This window comes from Impatiens glandulifera, chromosome 9 (genome assembly GCF_907164915.1).
Source record: "Impatiens glandulifera chromosome 9, dImpGla2.1, whole genome shotgun sequence".
Classification (NCBI taxonomy): domain Eukaryota; kingdom Viridiplantae; phylum Streptophyta; class Magnoliopsida; order Ericales; family Balsaminaceae; genus Impatiens; species Impatiens glandulifera.
The window spans coordinates 15,266,707-15,276,719 of NC_061870.1; positions in this window are offsets into that span (position 1 = coordinate 15,266,707).

A 10,013-nucleotide genomic window follows, 5' to 3' on the forward strand; every position below is an offset into this window, starting at 1 on the left:
TTCTCTCTCTTAATTTTTTAAAAAACTCACTTATAAACAAGGTTGAGTCTTAAAATAAATTAGTGTAAGTTACAAAATAAAAATTAAAAGTTAGATAATGTATTAGTTAATTAAAATTATAAATTAGTTTTATTATTATATAAAAAAATTAAAATATTGATAAAATTAATTTTTAAATTAAAATAAGAGAGTGATAGTGAGAGAAAAATTGTGAAGAAAAGTGAAAAGGGAATGACCTTAGTTAAGTCTTTGACAGAAAAAGTGTTGGAAGAGAAAATAGATAGATTTTTATATTTTTTAGTCAATAAGATTTGTCACCATAATATTTTTTATCTGATTTTCTCTATTAAATTCTCTCACTCTATTATTTCTCTTAAAATAATTAGTTAAGGTATTTTAGAACATTAAGATAAGAAACGATATAAAATATTTATTAAAAATATAAAATTATATTTTAAAATTTTAAAATTTTAAAATAACATATTACAAATATTTGAAAGATATTAAAATATAAGACAAAATAGTATAATAGTCTTGTTATAACAAGTTATTATTGGCATTTAATTAGTCACACATTTTTTTTAATACCATTTCAGCCCAATTTTTTTTTAGCAGGACAACATTAATAAAATAATTTTTTAAAAAATAAATAAAATTTTATAAACAAATTTTATATTATTATAAAAAAAATAAACTTATTACTCTTATAAAATATAATGAATAAATAAATATATTGGTGATTTAATATATTTAATTATATATATAGTGTTTAAGGCAGAATCGGAGTGAGATCGGGGCGGGGGACACAAATACATACTTTGTTCCATCCATGTTCAATTTTAGGGAAAAATCGTCCCAAATGGGACAATTCAGTTCGGTTTTTATAGGGCAGTTTCAAATTGTCATCCTTAGGCACAATACATCTTAGATGAACATCTTGAAAGAGCGAAAGAACTACCTGACTATCATTCTTGAAGAATACGAGCATGTGAGGAAAAATGATAGAGGCAACGAAATTGTAATGAAAGTAAGACCACAAATGTGTAGGAGAGAAAAAAAAATGAAATGAAAAAAAAATTGCACGCCTCTTCGTCTTCTCTTTTGTTTTATGAAAATTATATATTTTTTTCAAAAAACATTTCATGTTCAGCGCCAATATTTTGCATGTTCAATGCCTTTTTAGTTAAAAACTTCATGTTCAGCGTCATTGAACTGCATGTTCATCGCGAATGAACTGCATGTTCAACACATTTTTCAGTTAAAAAACTTAGTTTTTTTCAATTTTTTTAATGTTTAGCGACATTGAACTACAAGTTCAGTGCGAATTAACTGTTTGTTCAGCGCGAATGAACTGCATGTTTAACACTTTTTTCAGTTAAAAAATTTAGTTATTTTTCAAATATTTTTTCATGTTCAGCGCTAATAACTACATATTCAACGCGAATCAACTATATGTTCAACGCCTTTTTAAGTTAAAAAAATTGATTTTTTTTCAAATTTTTTCATTTCAAATTTTGTTTTTTTCTTTTCTTTTCTTTCTCTTACATATGTGGTAGACAACATAAGATTTGTGGTCTTGATTTCATTACAATTTTGTCTCATTTATCATAATGATCAAGAACTTTAAAAGACACCTCCTTAACAATAAATAAATAAATAAATTTTAATATTAATATAGTCGGGTATCGAGTTTGAGTTTGACACTGTCTCTATTCCCGACCCGAACCCAATCAGGTAACCTTTACTCTTCCCATCCCCGACATTGAACCCAATCCCGACCATCGGGTACCCATGAATATCGGGTATACATGTACCCATTATCATCATTAGTCGTATCAATCGAATTCTAAATTAATTAAATTCCAAACTATTTTAAAACTAAACCAAACCAGTATATAAATAAAAGACTAAATAAATAAGATAAATAAAAGAAATTTTAATATTGATATTGTGTTTATTTTTTAAGAAATAAATAATAAAATAAAACATACCACTATTACATACGGCACGACACGGACAAGGGCGAATTCATGATTTTTTTCTTGGGCTATCAAGATTATATGTTTTACACTATTACATATAATAAGTGAGCATATTAATCGAACTTATCCACGAATATTCCTACTAAAATAAAATAAATATACAAGATCTTAAAGGTGATGAGAATACCCAATTTAAACAACGAACTTTATATATATATATATATATAATTGTATCTCGTATTATTACAAATATTAAAATAAGACAAGAAAATCTATAAAATTTAACAAACTTTTACCTATTATTTAAGTTGCAACCTTCTATTATTTGTGGAATAAAATTCATCTATTATAAAATTTGAATCAATATTTTCAATAAACTCTCATTCAATATAAACAAAAACATAGAATCAGAATGAGAATATACACAATTTATAAAATATTATATCATAATAAAAAATCGAGAAACTAAAGGTAAAAAAAACTAACCGAGAGATTCAAGAGAGAGACAAAGAATAGTTGAAGATAAATTAAATCAAAGAAACGTAAGAAGTTAAATTAATTAAATTTTAAATAATTGAAAGTTGTAAACATAAAAATTTGACTTACCCTATTTTCAAATAATATTAAAATAATATTTTGAATTTTTATATTCAGATTAACTTAAAAAAAGAATGAAAACCTAATTAAGGGTTAATTATTGTAGTAATTAAACCCTAGTTAAGAAAATTGTTCAAACTCTAAAAATAATTTGAGGATAAAATATTGTATTTATTTTAACCAAATTAGACCAAAGAAAAGGTTAAAAACATTTAATTGTGATTTAATCATGAAATATGTTTAATTTATGACTTAAACCAATTAAGTAAAATACCTCAAAATTCCCCCAAAAAATAAAATATGAACATAATTGTCATTATGTTGATAGAAATATTTTTTTATAGAATTTTTGGTGAGAAAATGAGTAAAAAGGGATTAAAAATCGATTTTTAATAAAAATAAAATTTGATAATCTTGTGTAGTAGAAGTTATTTTTAATTTTGCAGCAGGATTCTAGACCATCAGATCAATCTGGATTTTCATCTAGTGCTCAAAAATGTGCCACACAGCCGGCTGTAGCCAAGCTCGCGTGCGCCTATCACACCAGATCAACTAACGGGATGAACTAACCCCATTAGTCAAGACCGTTGACCGCGGAAGAAACACGAACGACGTTAGACGAAACAACGTCGGTTCGGTCTTCTTCTTCGTTTGGATCGCGACGCTCGCCAAAAACGCGAATCGTCGGCGTGCGATCTTCCAAAAGGGACAACTCACTCCACATGCGTCCTTATCCCTTCAAATTTTGGCAACGTCTTCGCCTTATCTCCTCCATCAATAGCGGTAGCCCTATATCTAGAAGGGACACCTTCCTCTAGAAGTAGGCTACCACAACTAAGGATTAGGCTAGAGATAAGATCACCGAAATTCAATTTTGACTTGAATTGGTTTATCCAACTGACCTTCTTCGACTATAAATACTTCCCTTGGTTTGTAAACCAAATCATCAAACAAACATCAATCAATCACTACCTATATAAAAGGTTTGATGATTCCGGCGAATTATTTTTTTGAAAAACTACTTCGACGATCCAAGCATTGATTCGGGCCTTAGGATAACTTCCAACACACCCCAAAAGTGTTCTCTATTTGTTGGTATGCATCCATGTCATTTGTATCATGATCTGTCATTAAATAATTTGAATTATTTTTCAAATTTTATTGTTTGATCTGTTCTTGAGCTTGATTGTATGATTTATTTGTTTAGATCATTATATATATATATATATATATATATATATATATATATATTATGTATTAACTTTATGTTAAAAGAAATCAGATCAAATCACCCCAAACCCCAAACCCCAAACCCTAAACCCTAAACCCTAAACCATATTTTTTTTAAAAATCTCAAGTTCTTTAGTTTAATACAAATTTTTTGATTCAGTTAGTTGTTATACATGTTTGTTAACATGTTATAATGATTTTAAGAAACTGTAACAATGTTTTTGATTATGTTTGATCAAAATAAGGTTTCTAAAAATTAAGCTTAAAATTGGATTTTTGAAAATTTTGTATTCTTGGTTTTAATATGGATTATTTTATCCTATTAATTGTTATACATGTTTGTTGACATGTTAGAATGATTTCCAAGCAATCGTAATATCGATTTGATCATGTTTGATCAAATTGTGTTTATGAAATTTTTTGTATTTTGATTCAATCTTCAAAAACTATTTTAATGTTTGAATGATATTCTTATTTTAGTTGAGTTTAACTATATTCATCATTTTAAAGCTAATGGAATAAAAATTAGGCATTGAAATGGCCTAATTTGAAAAATCTCAAAAATTGACCTAGAAATGGTGTTTTAAAACTGAACTTTGTAAGGATCTTGAAATCGTGATTTTTGTTAGGACTTTTGTTCTTCATGATCATATGAACAAATTATAGCTTACAAATCATGATTATATGATCTGTATCAAAAGTTATGGACTTCTGAAATTTTAACCAAAATGAGAACACCTCGATCCTAAGGTTTTAGCCTAGGATCGGTTATCCTCGGTCCTATTCTTCAACCGTGACCGAGAAAACCTAACCTTTGACTAAGGACCAGGATTGGTGTTCCTCAAGTCCAACCGAGGACCAAGACCGGTGTTTTTCAACTCCGATCGAGGATTAGGACCGGTGTTCCCGAGGAAGGACCGAGCCCCACGATCGATGGTTTTAACCTATGACTGAGGAACCCGGCCGAGTTTTTTTTTAACTTAGAACCGAGTTCTCCCCTTAGCCTAGGACCGATTTTTCGAACCTAGAACCGAGGAACCCAACGGAGCTTTTAAACTTATGACCGAGCCTTAAGACCGATGTTTCTGATATATGAATGAGCATCTCCTTTAGTCTATGACCGATGTTTCTAACCCCTAGGACCGAGCCCTCTCTTAGCCTAGGATCGGTAAACCTAACCCTAACCCTAGACTTAAGACCAAGGACCACGACCGACGAACTTGACCTAGGACCAAGCCTCCTAGGTCTAGGACCGAGTAGACCGAGTTTAGGACAGTGCCTCCCGAACCCAGGACCGATCCCTAGACCCATGCGACTAAGCCCTAGTCCAAACCACTCCGGTCTTGACCGAGCCCGATGAGCCTAGATCGGCCAAACCGGACCCATACTCCAGGACTCTAGTCCTAAGGCCTGTTTGGTTCCACTTTTTTAAATCCAAAATTATTTTGTAATTTTGGAACTCGAATCCATTTTTAAATAATCTTGAAAAGTCAAAAAATGATATTTTAATATTTTCGGGATACTTAAAAAACCAATGTTTTGGCTAAGATCTTGTTTGGAATTTATTTTTAAATTCTAACACCTTTTCTGATATTTTCAGGATTTTTACTCAAATATATATCAACGCAATCGTATGTATGCCCTTCTAAATAATTTTGTACAATTATTTTTAAACCTAAGTCTATCCTCGTTTAGGACCTCAGACTACTAATTGAAGAAAATAAATATTATAAATAAATTTTTAATAATTATAGTATTTTAAAAAATAAAAAGATGTTGTCCTTTGACGGGCGCGGAGGACATAACACGAAAGCCCTTTTCTGAGCGTAATCGAAACACAAACATTTTTTTTCAAAATTTATAGTATAAATACGTTTATACAATTATCATTTTCTTGATTTTCATAAAATCACTTGGCGACTCTGATTTCAAATAAATAATTTTTTAATTAATTATGTTTTATTAATTTAAACCGGTTTTGGTTAAATTGTTATTTAGTCTCCAGATTATTAAAGTTTGAACAAAGAATTAATTATTTTTACATAATTAATTTCTTATCGTTCTAGGTATTATCAAAATCTTAAAAACTAAATGTTTCATTTTAAAATATGTTTGGCACGCAAACTAAGGTCGAAACATATCGAACTCGAGCCTCCCCGTGATATTCCCCCCATATTGCTACGCGTTCGCCTCACCTCGGCGCGTGATAAGCTATGGGATGGGAGATAGATCATGGGGTTACAAAAGTTAACTATATAAATAAAAAAATATAAAAATTTAAGTAAGAGTATATGAAAATATAATAATATATATAATAGATAAATATGTTATTATTTAATTATAGATATCATAATAATCTAGCCCGACAAGTGGCTCCTCCCTTGGACACGGAAAGGGGTGAGCAAACGGGTACACCTAATCCGTATTACTCAATCCATATTCAACTAAAATTTAATTTACCTAACCCATAACCCAACCCATATTATTTAATAATATGAGTTGGGTATGGGTTGGGTAACCCAATTTTTTTTCCTTTCATTTAACATATATTTGACTAATTTAACACATTTTTATTCGTTTAACACGTTTTTGATATATTTAATACGTTTTCCATATTTTCCCACATTTTTAGCATGTTTTGACACGTTTAACACATTTTTGATACGTTTTACACGATTTTCACATTTTGACACATTTAATACGTTTTTCACATGTTTAACACGTTTTTGGCACGTTTAACACATTTTGACACGTTGAACATGTTTTCATGTTTTTGGCATGTTTTAACACGTTTTTAACACGTTTAACATGTTTTTGACATGTTTGAAACGTTTTTCACGATTATAACACAATTAACACATTTTAACACGTTTTCACATTTTGGCACGTTTAACACGTTTTGAAACTTTTAACATGTTTTTCACGTTTTTCATATTCTTGACACGTTTAACAAGTTTTAAACACGTTTTCACACGTTTTTCCACGTTTAACACGTTTTGACACGTTTAACACATTTTCCACATTTTCCACATTTACCACGTTTTCCACATTTTCCCCATTTTTTTGCACGTTTAACACGTTTTTGACACATTACACATGTTTCTCATATTTTTGACACGTTTGATACGTTTTTCACATGTTTAACGTGATAAAATGTGAAAACATATTAAATGTGCCAAAAACGTGAAAATATGTTAAAAAGCCAAAAACGTGTTAAACATGTCAAAATCGTGTTAAAACTTGTCAAAATGTGTTATCGTGCAAAAAATATACTAAACATGTCAAAACTATGTTAAATGTGCAAAAACGTGTTAAACGTGCAAAAATATGAAAACGTGTTAAATGTGCTAAAAATGTGTTAAATGAGTCAAAAATGTGTTGAACGTGTTTAACATATCAAAACTGTGTTAAACGTGCCAAAAATGTGAAAAACGTATTAACGTTTGAAGAACATGTCAAATATGTCAAAATGTGTTGAACATGCCAAAAACGTGAAAAATATGTTAAACGTGTGAAAATGTGTTAAACATATCAAAAACGTATTAAACGTGTTAAAATGTCAAAAACATGTTAAACATGCCAAAAACGTGTTAAACACGCCAAAAACGTGAAAGATGTGTTAAACTTATCAAAAGCGTTTTAATGTGTTAAATATGTCAAAAATGTATTAAACTTGTCAAAAACGTGAAAAACATGTTAAACTTGTCAAAAACGTGTTAAACGTATTAAACATGTCAAAAATGTGTTAAACGTGAAAAAAAACGTGAAAAATATGTTATTAGTGTGAAAACATGTTAAACATGTCAAAAATGTGTTAAACATGCCAAAAACGTGTTAAACATGCCAAAAACGTGAAAACGTGTTAAATGTGTGATAAACGTGTTATAAGTGTGAAAACATGTTTAAAATGTTTAAAACGTGTTAAACGTGTGAAAAACGTGTTAAATGTGTAAAAAACTTGTTAAACATGTCTAAAATGTGTTCGACTTAAAGTTGGAAGATGATTAGTTTATATTGGATTAACAATAGAAAATTAAATTAAATTTATATAATTTGGGTAACCATATCCCAACCTAAATTAAACTCAACCCAAATTAACCAACCCAAATTAATATTTTGGGTTTCGGTTAGGGTTGAGTTTGGGTAAACCCAAATTATGTTCACCTCTAAACACGAATGACATTCACGACACAAACGACATTGACGATGTATATGACAATCCCAAAATAATGATAGGAATGACACCAACATCACAAATGAGCAGAAAATTTTTTGTAGGAAACAATAATCTAAGTTGGTGAGAAAGCTTTAAGTCTTCAACGGCATACGTAATCTATTTTGGGTTTGGAAGTTTCAACTCACCATTAAACTCATACGCATATTTTTTACTTTGTATTTTATTTTAACATATTTTTTAACCTTTTTTTATTTAATTAATTATTATAAATTTAAGATATATAAGAAAATGTATAAGTAAAAATAATTAAATATATATAAATAAATAAATAAATTATAAAAATATATATAAAAACAAAATTAATATATTAAAATATTATATAAAAAATAAAATAAATTATATAAATAAGATTAATATAAAAATAAATTATATAAAAAATAAAATCAAACCTATAACTTTAAACTTAGTTTGTAAATATTAAAATATATTAAGGATTAAAATATATATAAAATAGTTTTTTAGATGACATTACAACTACAAATTAAAAATAAAATATATTTTAGACTACATTAATATTGATAAATATTTGAAGATTAAAATAATCGATTTTAAGATTTTTAATTAAATAAAAAAATATTAGGGTTTAATTTGTAAAATTTATAAACATGTATATAATATTAAAATATTAAAAAATTGATAAGAAAAATAATTTTATATGAATATTTTTTTTAGTTTGAAAATGAGTGTTTAATTTGAAAATGAATTACAATTTGATAGAAGTTTACTGAATTTTGGGTTTGAAAATTAGATTAGGGTCAAATATGACCTTAGACCATCTCTGACAGAGCGGTAAATGCAAACTCAAAATGGGTATATGAACTTCAACCCTCCCATTCGCAAACCCATTTTGTGTATTCTACTATTTTCTCTTTCATAAAACGCATGCATTTTTACTGTCATAAAACTCAAACTTTTTTAAAAGTTATAATTTGGTCCTAATTTATATATTTAGTTAATTTTTTATATGATTTATATATTTTGTTAATTTATATATGATTTATATATTTATAAATTTAATTTTTTATATAATTTATTTATATATATAATTTTTTGAGCGTTGATAGAGGGAGGTAAAATGGTAAAGGAAAAAACAAGGAATGATCTGGTAGTCTATGTGACCATACACCTCAACAGATGACTCATCTGCTTCAGTTTAATTAAAATAATAATAATAAATGAAAAAGGAAAGAAAGAACCGAACGAAACAAATAAAAAACCAATATCTTTCTTTCAAATTTACTGTTTGTTTCTTCCTCAATAAAAACCTAAATCTTAGGGAATAAAATACTCGTCATTCGTCATTGTCGTTGTTCTTGCACATCAGATCTAGCTCAGTAATCTGATTTATATTTCTCTGATCTAGGTCGCTCAGTATCCCGGTTTATATTCCTCCAATCTAGGTCGCTTAGCTTATTCTAGGGCCATCTTCCGCCCTTTCTTCATCGCAGGTGTCGTCGCAGGTGCGTTCTATTATCATATTCCTTTCCTTTTATGTTTATGGTTATACGCATTTTCGTAGCAACACTCGGTCGTTTTCGATGATTAGGATAGGATCCCACATACAAACGCTGATATAGAGAATTTTATCTCTGAGGTTACGATACTTGTTCAAAACTATTTATTCTTTGTCACTCTCGCAAGAAATAACTGAAATGTGTGTTTCTTTTGTCAAACTGATAATGAAATTTCTACATTTTCTATATATAAGTAAATAGATATGGGATGTGGATCAGAGGATTCAAATAAAACTATTGTTGTACAATGACGAAAAGTTCAGAGTATTTTAGTGAACATAATGGACTTTTGATTGCCATTTATTTCTAAGAGGTGAGATGAGATCAACTGTAATTTCTAACCCAACTAGTTGGAAGCTTATTGAACAATATAGGTGAACCTGGTTCAGAAATCGGTTTATGTTTGCATCTATCACTTATAATGAGTTATAGAACTGTAGTGGATGAAGATGA